General features: G+C 50.3%; 1 protein-coding gene across 2 annotated transcripts in view; it reads right to left on the bottom strand.

Moving 5' to 3' along the window:
* Window positions 1-12,911, bottom strand: part of DPYS (dihydropyrimidinase) — a 122,619-nt gene that overhangs the window by 69,784 nt on the left and 39,924 nt on the right. The window lies entirely within an intron of this gene.

The raw sequence follows: 12,911 nt of genomic DNA on the forward strand, positions 1-12,911 counted from the left end.
TAGTGGTGGTAGTGGTGCGGTGCAGTAAATAACGAGGACACCAGGTTGCAGTCTCTTTACCTCTTTACTGAAGGCTTCTGGGTCCTCAGTCCAGAATACGGTTAACCGGGCTGCGCAAGTCCGGCCGGTCCAATGGCACCTCCAGAGTTCCCTTTGCAGGTGGAAATCTGTGCCTTCCTTCTAGCGCTTGTGTGTTGTGGTCCTCCCCTGCTGTGCTTACGGGATAGTACCCCACAACTGTTGTGTCTGTTTCTCGTGTTCCCTCACAACAACTCGATTCTGATGTTCTCCTGAATCTCATCCCCCAGATCTTATGGTAGGACGCACCCGTATGACGGGAAGGCTCGGAGCTCTTCCGGGACCCTAGAGTCGCCCCTCTCCACAAGTTGCCCCCTATGTCTGCGTAGGTGATGTAGGTGAGACAGCCAGCCTATAGCTCTCTGTCCTGCCGTTGGTTTGAAGTAATGCTTAGAGCTCTGTACTTCCTCGGCGTTCCGGCCGCCGGTTAGTTACGCCTCAGTAGGATGTTGCCTCGGTCTTACAGCACGACTCCTACTGGTATTCTCCCTGTTGCGTTGATCTCATTTCTCACTCAGCACAATAAATCTCGCTTCTTGTCCTTTCTTAGGGCACCGCCGCTATGAAGTGCAGGCGCGGTCCCGCAGCTTTCTCTCTGTTTGCCAGGCCTCTGTCAGGATCCCACCCCTGACAGGGACCCTACCGAATCTTCCCCTACAACACCCTCTGCCACAAGGTGTTGCCTGGTTCCAACCCAGTCAGCGTTCTTTCTAACTTCCTGCCTAACCCCCAGTTTTACCAGACTGTGAGGAGTGGCCTAATGAATAGCACCCTTAGCTCCCCCTGGAGGCCAGACTGTGAAATGTATTGGTGTCTGTGATACCTGGTCAGATGAACTCCTTCAGTGCCATCAGACGTACCATAGCCCCCCTTAGCGGCGGAGCCACAGTACTGCAACGACCAGGACTCTGGGGCGCTGCACTCCCCCCCGGTTAAATCCAGTACTCCTGGACTGGGAAGAAAACAACAATACATGTCAGCAAAAAGACATACAATTTTGAAAATGCAAGTACAAGTCAACTTTTTAACAGAGCTTCCCTTTATGGGAGGTGAGGACACTTGAACGTTACAAACATGGTTAAATATTTTTAAATAACTTTACTATAAATAACTTTTCTTACCCAACCGTGTATTCTACTAAGTGCAAAATTTTTGAACGATAATCCAACTTTGCCTTTAAGGACGTACTCGCTAAATCCACTAAAGACCTTCTTATATCACATATAAGGCTAATTAACTTTTATGCATTCTCCTTCTTTAAATCTGCAGGACCGCCTGTCCTAACTGCTCCAGACCTACTGCCTCTCCTTTCTGTACAGGACCGCTCCTTTCCGCCCGAGCCTACTGTCCTTCCACTACTATACACAGTATAGAACATATCATTTTTCTTTCAGTCTAAGATCACTGAGCCATCTCTATATGGCTCCTAGGAGGACGCACTACTAGCCCCTACGGGTTCACTTCCTGTCCTCATTCTTCTATTAACATTATTGAACATTTCTTACAATCAACTAGTTGGTTACATTTAACTTTCACATATCAACATCATCAATACTTTCTTTTCAAGACATTATTGCCATTCAACCATCTTAAGGCAACACCGTTCATAAGTGCAGGATGTGAACATCCCCTTTAAGAGGGGACCAAGTCTCTATGAGGTAGTGCAACTTTTCAAGCTGCAAGTCCGTATGCAGCAAGGACTCCAGTGCAAGTTCCAAGAACCGTATCTTCGCAAAGAGTCCGTCTTTTATGTAAAACCAGTAGAGAGCACCTTTAAGAAGGTGCAAACTATATACAAGGAGTTTGTATCATGCATTGTTCATGATTCAGCAGTTCTGGATAACTTGTGCAAAAAAAGTAGAAAACAAACAAAAACCAATAGGGATCCCGGGTCAACAAAGGGATCCCTTTAAGAGTAACCCTAAACGGGTTTTAGCAGCAAAATAACAGAGAAAAAAACAATGAACTATTTACAATCATTAAAGCATTTTTGCTTACTCTGATGGTGGCTGTGCAGGGGGTGGTCTTCTTCCAGGCCTCACCCGGCCAACGGGTCGCCTTGGTGTAGCAAGGGCCGGTCCTGGCTCCAGCAGCGACAGGATCCCTCGCCGGGATGCCCTCCTTGCTTGTGAGCGAGCGCGACCCAGAGGCACGCGGTGGACCCGGACCTCCTGAGGTTCCACGGGGACGGGTTCCGGCACCTTCCCTGCAGAAGGCTCGTCCTCCGGCGTTCCGGCAGCAGCCTGGAGGGCGACGCAACGCTGGACACCTCGAGCTATCCAGCCAGCTCCGCCAGCTTCCCTCCTCCATCGGGTGTAGGTCACTGCATCGCCAGACTCCAGATCGGAATCGTACCTTCCCCCGCAGGGCTCCACTTCTTCCCGATCCACACGGACCTGCAGTGGCTCCCCGATCTCCTGTATAACTCCCCTCCCCTTCCGGGAGTTAAAGGATATTACTACACCCCAGTGCGACGGTGGAACCTCCTCAATGCTCCTCAGATCGACCTGGGCTGCCGGTTGGGGCCTGTTCCGCCACGCTGTCATCAGGGGCTGCAGGTGCTCCGCCTCCGGCAGGATCCTCAGGCCTTGTGCCTGCAGCTCACACTCTGCCGCAGTCGGGATGAAAGAAGCGGGGGACACCGGAGACAGGCGGACCTCTGTAGGTTGGCCCAGCCGAGCGATCACACGGGCATCGGTTTCCAGGCGGTAGGCTATCTGCCGGGCCTCGGCTGCAGCCACACACTCCTCGGACAGCGGCCGGGGGGGGTCGGCCCATCGGTAGCTCCGCAAGGGTCAGTTCCCGCAACGATGGCGTGTCCGGGGCTGTGTCGGGTTGTGCAGCCTCTTGCTGAGTCGGGTCATTCCCACGCGGTGCTTCCGGCGTCGCCATTTTCGCTTCCTCTCTGGTGTCCTCTTCCCGCGGTCTCTTTCGTGGGCGGCCCCGTCTCCATGGTCTCCATCCTCCAAAGAGAATGAGGAGGCGGACCTCGGCTGCTGACGGACACGTCCTCAGGACACAGAAATATTTAGACTGGGCGGCCATGGTCGTTCGCGCTCTCCAGCTTGTCTACGCCCACTCCACGCCTCTCTTCTTCTCCTGCGCTCTCCTCAGCGCTGTAATGGCGGATTTTGGTGGCAACTTTTGGCGGTAAATGGCAGCACACAGTCTTTGCAATAAAGTACAGTCCAAGCACAGTAAATCACAGTTTCAAGGCACACATGACCCGATTCCTCAGGCTTAAGTAGATCCTGTTCGTGACGCCAAGTTTCTGCAGCGCCCCCACTGCCGCAGGGCCAAGGGGTACCCGGTACCGGGCCTCTGAGTCTCTGCTCTGGGGTTGTCACGGTGGCTAGACCCGGTCCGTGACCGTGCTGAGGGGGACGTACAGTTCTAGATGTGGATGGTGGTAGTGGTGGTAGTGGTGCGGTGCAGTAAATAACGAGGACACCAGGTTGCAGTCTCTTTACCTCTTTACTGAAGGCTTCTGGGTCCTCAGTCTGGAATACGGTTAACCGGGCTGCGCAAGTCCGGCCGGTCTGATGGCACCTCCAGAGTTCCCTTTGCAGATGGAAATCTGTGCCTTCCTTCTAGCGCTTGTGTGTTGTGGTCCTCCCCTGCTGTGCTTACGGGATAGTACCCCACAACTGTTGTGTCTGTTTCTCGTGTTCCCTCACAACAACTCGATTCTGATGTTCTCCTGAATCTCGTCCCCCAGATCTTATGGTAGGACGCACCCGTATGACGGGAAGGCTCGGAGCTCTTCCGGGACCCTAGAGTCGCCCCTCTCCACAAGTTGCCCCCTATGTCTGCGTAGGTGATGTAGGTGAGACAGCCAGCCTATAGCTCTCTGTCCTGCCGTTGGTTTGAAGTAATGCTTAGAGCTCTGTACTTCCTCGGCGTTCCGGCCGCTGGTTAGTTACGCCTCAGTAGGATGTTGCCTCGGTCTTACAGCACGACTCCTACTGGTATTCTCCCTGTTGCGTTGATCTCGTTTCTCACTCAGCACAATAAATCTCGCTTCTTGTCCTTTCTTAGGGCACCGCCACTATGAAGTGCAGGCACGGTCCCGCAGCTTTCTCTCTGTTTGCCAGGCCTCTGTCAGGATCCCACCCCTGACAGGGACCCTACCGAATCTTCCCCTACAACACCCTCTGCCACAAGGTGTTGCCTGGTTCCAACCCAGTCAGCGTTCTTTCTAACTTCCTGCCTAACCCCCAGTTTTACCAGACTGTGAGGAGTGGCCTAATGAATAGCACCCTTAGCTCCCCCTGGAGGCCAGAGTGTGAAATGTATTGGTGTCTGTGATACCTGGTCAGATGAACTCCTTCAGTGCCATCAGACGTACCATAGCCCCCCTTAGCGGCAGAGCCACAGTACTGCAACGACCAGGACTCTGGGGCGCTGCACATCCGCATACATCTGCATACATCTTCATGTCCTGCGTACCCAATGTTAAAGATAGGTACGCAGGACACATGCAGAAGTATGCGGAAGTAGGTGGGGATTAACGGAGGATGCAAGCAGCCCTCCGCAAAGCCCCCAAATGCAAATGTGAACCCGGCCTTAGTAAGGACTCTTTCACACTGCATTTTTTGCTATGTTTGGTGGTCCCATCGAGGCTTACGTCTGACCCCCCTCCGCAAAACAGGATATGGCCAATGAGGCGATTGACTATAATGGTGCTGACAAAGTCAACATGCGCTCTGTCGTGCATCATTTTCATATACGCCTAATGAAGGTGGACACCCACACATAGTATACTGTGTCTGAATGTCCGCTTCCAGTAGGTGTATACGCCCAAAAATGATGCACGACAAAGCACATGTTGACTAAGTCGTTAGCTTCATAGTCAATGGTCCCGTCGGCACATACGCACTAATCCCATTTTGTGGGGAGTTTGAACCTAAGCCCCGACGGGACCAACTAACGAACGACAAAGTGCAGTGTAAAAGTACCCTCACTATGAACACAGTGGCGAACACAGAAAAAGGGGACCTCTTAGCAAAGATCAAACTGAACCCACCATTATAGTGCAGGGTTTAGCCACCCAGGAGAAAAAGGTCTGGAGTGTGGTTTACCACCCACATCCTTTTAGGTCAATTTCTGACCTAGGGCAATATAGTCCCTCCAGGTAAGGGATTCTCATACAGGCTCTCACACCCGACGGCAAAGGGAAGAGGACCAAGCAAGACTTTTTCTTCCCCTCTACAAATAGCTTATTGTATGCTGTTGTCCCTGAGGGGGTTGTCGTCCACTTTTCTGATTGTACGTCTCGTCTAGTTTGCTCTAATAGAGCAGGAAGAAGAATATATAAGTACAATAACTAGGAAGATTTGCATTAGCCTGAGAAAACTGGATGCCAATGTAATAACGTGCAGGTACTGAGTATGTCACCACGGAACAGGCAGACCAACAGTTGAGGGGTTTAATAACAGGAATTAGGTTCTCCTCGCAGGGAGGAAGCAATGGAAAATAACTAGCAATAAAACAATGCAAGAATACGGGAGTTAAACAATAACACAGAATTAAGCAGGATTTCTTGAGAAAAGAACACTTATCAGTCTCATGAGGACTTGCTTGGAGGGTCGTCTTCTCCAACGTAGGCGCCGAGAATCAGTGGCACTTGTCGTCCCTCTGTGGTCCGTGAGCAGAGTAGTCTCTGAGAGCCTGCTGCCTGGGGTTTCGGGAGTTAATGTGGTATGCACAGGCTCTGAGTCTTTAACTTTTATAGCACAGCCAGAAAATCAGGGCTCCGCACGGTTGTCTCTGTACCAGGAAAACAAGGGGCTCTGCACTGTTAAGTCTCTGTACCAGGAGTCAGGGGCCAGGGTGTAGTAGTCTCTCAACGGGTCTCAAAGCGCCCCCCTAAAGTCACAGCAGAGTCCGCTTTAAGTACTCACTGGATGCAGTCTTTCTGGGCAGTCTCTACAAGATGCAGTCTTTCTGGGCAGTCTCTTTCTCTCTCTCTTCTGGAGCGCAGCTGCACCCGGCTCTGCACGCTGCTCTGCAAGCTGCTCTCTCCCCTGCATGCGTCCCTTTCCCGCTCTCAGGCTGCTTCTTCCCTCCTGTCCCAGTCTACAAGTCTCTCCCCTAGGGAACCTGCGGCACAGCTCAAAGGTTCCGGGCACAGAGCCGAGAAGGTAACCGCCCCCAGACTCTTCTGGTGCTTTTAACTCCTTACATTCCCCCCCTCTTTCTGCTCGCCATTTCACGGGCGAGATCTTCAGGAGCTCCTGTTGGCAATCTTCTAGTCCTTGCACAATCTGCTGCCAGATGAACTCATCCTGATTGTAGCGAACAGGGGGTACACCAGCCGTTGAACGTTCAGAGCGTCTAAAACCAGCAGGGGCGGTGGTGTCAGCTGCTGTGGGAGGAGTCGAGGCTTCCTCCGATACGTTGGTAGAATCTGGCACCAGCCCTGTTCCTGGGTTCACTGGAGGAGATTCGAAGTCTTCCTCATCTTCCACATCTACATTGATCACTGGCGCAGCCGGTGGGGGTGCTGGAGCCAATTGGACTGATTCAGGATCTCGAGACAAACATGGACGCAACATATTCCTGTGCAGCGTGCGGGTGGGAGTCCCTTCTTCCGTTTCGGGCTGGACCTCATAAACGGGACCCCCGTTGCCGAGCCGCCGCTTCACTCGGTACGGCCTTTTCTCCCATCGGTACTCCAGTTTGTTGTGTGGGCGCTTTTCCCTCACTAAGACTCGGTCTCCAGGCCACAGGGCTGTCCCCTTTTTAGGAGCTACCTGGGGATGCTTCAATTCTTGTAGCCGGTCCTGCACTAGACGTTGAATTGTCCGCAGCCGACGACGATGTTCTTGAACCCAGGAGTACACCCCCGTCCGTGGGTAGTCCTCCTCGGGTTCCAGCGCCAGCTCTGCCAGTCCCTTCCCGGGTCGGCCAAAGAACAGAGAGTAGGGGGTGAATCCGGTAGTGCTGTGTTTACGATTGTTATATGCCCACACCAATTCAGGGACAGACTCAGTCCACTTCGCCTTCTGGTCCTCCTCCAGAGTCCTCAGCATTTGAATCAGAGTGCGGTTAAATCTTTCACAAGCCCCATTCCCCTGTGGATGATAAGGGGTGGTCCGGGACTTATCTATTTTGTACAGCTGGTGCAGCTCCTCCATCACTCTTCCGAGGAAGCAGGCCCCTTGATCAGAATGGATGCGCTTGGGACACCCGTACACCTGAATGAAGTGTTTGCAGATTGCGTGAGCAGCAGACTCGGCAGTTTGGTCCCGCGTGGGCGTCACTACGGCAAATTTAGTAAAGTGGTCTATCATCACTAAACAATGCTCATAGCCTTGATGTGCTGGTCCAATTGTCAAGTAATCTATTGCCAGTAGGTCCATGGGGCCAGAAGACCTCACCGTCTCTGTGGGAGCTCTTTGTTCTGGTGGTTTGACCAGCTCACAACTTCTGCATTGCCGACATACTTTATCCACAGTGTTCCTTAAGTGGGGGTGATAAAATAGGCGCTGTAACCACTGGAAAGTCTTTTCTGGCCCAAAGTGTGCTCCTTTCTCATGTGCTTCCTTAGCCACCTGGTCTATCATGGACGAGGGAATCACTGTCTGCCATACAAGACTGAGTTCTGTTTGCAGGAATACCTTCCGGTACAGGATACCATCCCGCAACTCGAGCCTCTCCCACTGGCGTAGCATCTTCAGTACTTCAGGTGACATGGACCTCCTCTCACGTCGATTGGGCATTTGTTCAGACACGACCCACCTTCTCAACTGAGCTAGCTCCGGATCCTCCTGTTGTACTCGGACCCACTCATCGCGGGGCTGCTCCAGCAAATTCACACAGGCCTCTCCCTGTTCAATTTCCCGCGCCGCTGCCACCGTCCTGGCAGTCTTTCCAAAACCTGGAACCTCTACATCTTCCAGTTCTTCATCCTGGCTGGGTGCTGGTTTGCGATAGTTTACTCGAGAGAGGGCATCCGCATGTACATTCTCAGCTCCTCTTTTATACGAAATTCTGTATCGGAACTTGGCCATTCGGGCTACCCAACGTTGTTCTAGGGCGCCTAACTTGGCATTCTCGAGATGGGCCAACGGATTGTTATCGGTGCGTACATGAACTTCTGAGCCAGCCAGATATTCCGCGAACTTCTCAGTTAGGGTTGAGCGAAACGGGTCGATCATTTTCAAAAGTCGCCGACTTTTGGCTAAGTCGGCGTCTCATGAAACCCGATCCGACCCCTGTGCTTGTCGGCCATGCGGTACGCGACTTTCGCGCCAAAGTCGCGTTTCAATGACGCGAAAAGCGCCATTTCTCAGCCAATGAAGGTGAACGCAGAGTGTGGGCAGCGTGATGACATAGATCCTGGTCCCCACCATCTTAGAGAAGGGCATTGCAGTGATTGGCTTGCTGTCTGCGGCGTCACAGGGGCTATAAAGGGGCGTTCCCGCCGACCGCCATCTTACTGCTGCTGATCTGAGCTTAGGGAGAGGTTGCTGCCGCTTCGTCAGAAGCAGGGAGAGCGTTAGGCAGGGTCCACTAACCACCAAACCGCTTGTGCTGTAGCGATTTCCACTGTCCAACACCACCTTCGGTGTGCAGGAACAGTGGAAGCTATTTTTTTTTTCCTCAGCGCTGTAGCTCATTGGGCTGCCCTAGAAGGCTCCGTGATAGCTGTATTGCTGTGTGTACGCCACTGTGCAAACCAACTGCTTTTTTCAAAGCACATATCCTCTTGTTCCTTTCTGCACAGCTATCTTTTTTGTTTGTCCACACTTTTTATTTAATTTGTGCATCAGTCCACTCCTATTGCTGCCTGCCATACCTGGCTTAGATTACTGCAGGGAGATAGTAATTGTAGGACAGTCCCTGTTTTTTTTTTTTTTTGTGGGAGATTAAGATTGGCATTTCTGCTACAGTGCCATCCCTGTGTGTGCCATCTCTCACTGAGTGGGCCATAGAAAGCCTATTTATTTTTTCCGTGATTTGTGTTCTAAATTCTACCTCAACACAAAAACACTACATCAATCAGTGGTAGAAAAATATTGGCCTCAGTCAGGGCTTGTGTGCCACTGCTGTGTGTGCTATCTCTCATTCAGTGGGCTATAGAAAGCCTATTTATTTATTTATTTTTTTTCTTATTATTTGGTTTCTAAAGTCTCCCTGAAAAAAAAAAAAAAAAAAAAAACAGTGGGAGAGTAATATTGCCCTTTCAGCTTGTGTGCCAGTCTTGACTCCTGGGTGTGCCACCTCTCTCTCATTCAGTGGGCCATAGAAAGCCTATTTATTTTTTTGGTTTTTTTAATATTATTTGGTTTCTAAAGTCTCCCTGAAAATAAAAAAAAAAAACTTAAAAAAACAGTGGGAGAGTAATATTGCCCTTTCAGCTTGTGTGCCAGTCTTGACTCCTGGGTGTGCCACCTCCCTCATTCAGTGGGCCATAGAAAGCCTATTTATTTTTTTTAAAAAATATTATTGGGTTTCTAAAGTCTCCCGTAAAAAACAAAAAATACATAAAAAAACAGTGGGAGAGTAATATTGTCCTTTCAGCTTGTGTGCCAGTCTTGACTCCTGGGTGTGCCACCTCTCTCATTCAGTGGGCCATAGAAAGCCTATTTATTTTTTTTTTAAAATATTATTGGGATTCTAAAGTCTCCCTTAAAAAACAAAAAATACATAAAAAAACAGTGGGAGAGTAATATTGCCCCTTCAGCTTGTGTGCCAGTCTTGACTCCTGGGTGTGCCACCTCTCTCATTCAGTGGGCCATAGAAAGCCTATTTATTTTTTTTTTTAAATATTATTGGGTTTCTAAAGTCTCCCTTAAAAAACAAAAAATACATAAAAAAACAGTGGGAGAGTAATATTGCCCTTTCAGCTTGTGTGCCAGTCTTGACTCCTGGGTGTGCCACCTCTCTCATTCAGTGGGCCATAGAAAGCCTATTTATTTTTTTGGTTTTTTTAATATTATTTGGTTTCTAAAGTCTCCCTGAAAATAAAAAAAAAAATACTTAAAAAAACAGTGGGAGAGTAATATTGCCCTTTCAGCTTGTGTGCCAGTCTTGACTCCTGGGTGTGCCACCTCTCTCTCTCATTCAGTGGGCCATAGAAAGGCTATTTATTTTTTTGGTTTTTTTAATATTATTTGGTTTCTAAAGTCTCCCTGAAAAAAAAAAATAAATAAATTAGGTGGGAGATTAATATTGACATTAGTGCTTGAGTGACAGTCCTGCGTGTGTGTCATCTCTGTGATTTTGTGCCACAGAAAACAGAGTGTGTAACATTGTGCCTGATTTTCCTTGTGGTCTCACCAACCTGTTAAGGGATATTGAAATCATACTGAAGTTATAGCTCACCGTGTAAGTTGTTTGACAGCAACAAATAAAGTTACTTTGGTTAAGATTTTAAAACAATGAGGAAGTCTGGTGCAAGAGATCGTCGTGGGCGTTCATTGTCAGCTGGTAATGATGGTAGTGGTAGTGGAGCATCAGGTGGTCGTGGGGATAAAAATATTCCACCTAAGTCTGGAGCTGTGGAGCCAGTTTCGTCGTCAGGCTACACAAGGCCTCGAACGCTCTCTTTTCTGGGAGTAGGAAAACCGCTTTTAAAGGCGGAGCAGCAACAGCAAGTTTTGGCTTACATTGCAGACTCAGCCTCTAGCTCTTTTGCCTCCTCTTCCGAAACTGGTAAATGTAAAAGCAGCGCGTCACTTGTGGATGTTCACGGTCAGGGACAAGTCGCTTCCTTGTCCTCCTCAGCAAAAACTACAACAAGAGAGAAGGATGCAGCAGGCGACACAACGGGTCACTCCATGGAGCTCTTTACACATACCGTCCCTGGCTTAGAAAGTGAAACATTTAACAGGCCATGCCCATTACAAGTATATTCTGACATGGAGTGCACTGATGCACAGCCACAGCCAGAGTACTATGCTGCTCCTTTGACTCAGACCACCACATTGCCCTCTCAGGGTACAGATCCACAATCAGACCCTGATGAGACTATGTTGCCCCGCCACGAACGCTATACCACCGACCGACACAGTGACACAGACGAAGTTGCACACGAGCTCGAAGAGGAGGTAATAGATGACCCAGTTATTGACCCCGATTGGCAGCCATTGGGGGAACAGGGTGCAGGCGGCAGTAGTTCAGAAGCGGAGGTGGAGGAGGGGCCGCAGCAGGCATCAACATCGCAACAGGTTCCATCTGCCGGGCCCGTATCTGGCCCAAAATGCGTGTCAAAGCCAAAACCTGTTGGAGGACAGCGTGGCCATCCGGTTAAAGCTCAGTCTGCAATCCCTGAAAAGGGATCCGAGTCTAGGAAGAGTGCAGTCTGGCATTTTTTTAAACAACATCCAACTGATCAGCGCAAAGTCATCTGTCAAAAATGTTCAACTAGCTTAAGCAGAGGTCAGAATCTGAAAAGTCTAAATACTAGTTGCATGCATAGACACTTAACCACCATGCATTTTCAAGCCTGGACTAACTACCAAACGTCCCTTAAGGTTGTAGCACCCTCGGCCAATGAAGCTAGTCAGCAACGCAACATCCCTTCCGTCACTGTAAGGCCACCATTTTCCGCACCACCGGCAGTATCTGTGCAGGTTTCTTTGCCAGCCAAAAGCAGTCAGGGTCAGGGAACCACCAGTTTTGTAGGAGGAAATATTGCATCTAGGGCACCGGCGGAAACAATACCGTCTCCAACCGTCTCTCAGTCTGCCATGTACACCGGCACACCCGAAAGTTCCACGATCTCCAGCTCTCCAGTCCAGCTCACCCTACATGAGACTCTGGTTAGAAAAAGGAAGTACTTATCCTCGCATCCGCGTACACAGGGTTTTAACGCCCACATAGCTAGACTAATCTCGTTAGAGATGATGCCCTACCGGTTAGTTGAAAGCGAAGCTTTCAAAGCCCTGATGGAGTACGCTGAACCACGATACGAGCTACCCAGTCGACACTTTTTTTCCAGAAAAGCCATCCCAGCCCTGCACCAGCATGTTAAACAGCGCATCGTCCATGCACTCAGGCAATCTGTGAGTACAAAGGTGCACCTGACTACAGATGCATGGACCAGTAGGCATGGCCAGGGACGTTATGTGTCCATCACGGCACACTGGGTGAATGTGGTGGATGCAGGGTCCACAGGCGACATCAATTTAGGGACAGTTGTGCCTAGCCCACGGTCTAGGAAACAGTTGGCTGTAGGCGTTCGCACCCCCTCCTCCTCCTCCTCCTCGTCCTCCTGCAGAAGCTACAGCTCTTCCACAGAACGCAGTCTGCCAACCACTCCATCGGCAGATGACACTGTTGCACACCAGTTGTCCCATTATGGGCCAGCTACTGCCAAGCGTCAGCAGGCTGTATTGGCTATGAAGTGTTTGGGCGACAACAGACACACCGCGGAAGTTCTGTCCGAGTTCTTGCAACAAGAAACGCAGTCGTGGCTGGGCACAGTAGATCTTGAGGCAGGCAAGGTAGTGAGTGATAACGGAAGGAATTTCATGGCTGCCATCTCCCTTTCCCAACTGAAACACATTCCTTGCCTGGCTCACACCTTAAACCTGGTGGTGCAGTGCTTATTGAAAACTTATCCTGGGTTCTCCGACCTGCTCCTCAAAGTGCGTGCACTTTGCTCACATATCCGACGTTCGCCTGTACACGCCAGCCGTATGCAGACCTATCAGCGGTCTTTGAACCTTCCCCAGCATCGCCTAATCATAGACGTTGCAACAAGGTGGAACTCAACACTGCACATGCTTCAGAGACTGTGCGAACAGAGGCGTGCTGTTATTTATTTGTGGGAGGATACACGGGCAGGCAGTAGGATGGCAGACATGGAGTTGTCAGGTGTG

Source organism: Ranitomeya variabilis, chromosome 6, assembly GCF_051348905.1.
Source record: "Ranitomeya variabilis isolate aRanVar5 chromosome 6, aRanVar5.hap1, whole genome shotgun sequence".
In the NCBI taxonomy this organism is placed as follows: domain Eukaryota; kingdom Metazoa; phylum Chordata; class Amphibia; order Anura; family Dendrobatidae; genus Ranitomeya; species Ranitomeya variabilis.